The sequence below is a fragment of the Pezoporus wallicus genome, unplaced genomic scaffold (genome assembly GCF_028554395.1).
Source record: "Pezoporus wallicus isolate ANWC-B61680 ecotype Strahan unplaced genomic scaffold, APGP_CSIRO_Pwel_v1 scaffold_13239, whole genome shotgun sequence".
NCBI lineage: Eukaryota > Metazoa > Chordata > Aves > Psittaciformes > Psittacidae > Pezoporus > Pezoporus wallicus.
This window is the reverse complement of record NW_026642052.1, coordinates 7,602,730-7,603,075: the sequence shown is the minus strand read 5'-3', so window position 1 is coordinate 7,603,075 and position 346 is coordinate 7,602,730.

The following is a 346-nucleotide window of genomic DNA, read 5'->3' as shown; positions in this document are numbered from 1 at the left end:
TCAGTAACCCAGAACCACCATTTTGCCATTTTTTCAATGCAGTGGACACATACCTGCAGGAAGCAGATCTCACAATTCAGATCATTTCTGTTTAACATGAGCAATAAAACCTGGTCCATGGGTGCGCAGGCTGAAATTTGAAGAAAGTAGGTTCAATTAAAGGTTGGTACATTCAAAGTTGCTGCCATCACAAGCAACTACTCCAGGTCAAACATTCTCTCTGAATAACATTAAATATCAAAACAGCTTTAACTACTGACTACTTACCAGCAGCAGCAATTTTTATTTACAGAGAAAGAGTATTTTTCTCTATAAAGTAAAGAAAATAAATAAATCCAAGTTCCAG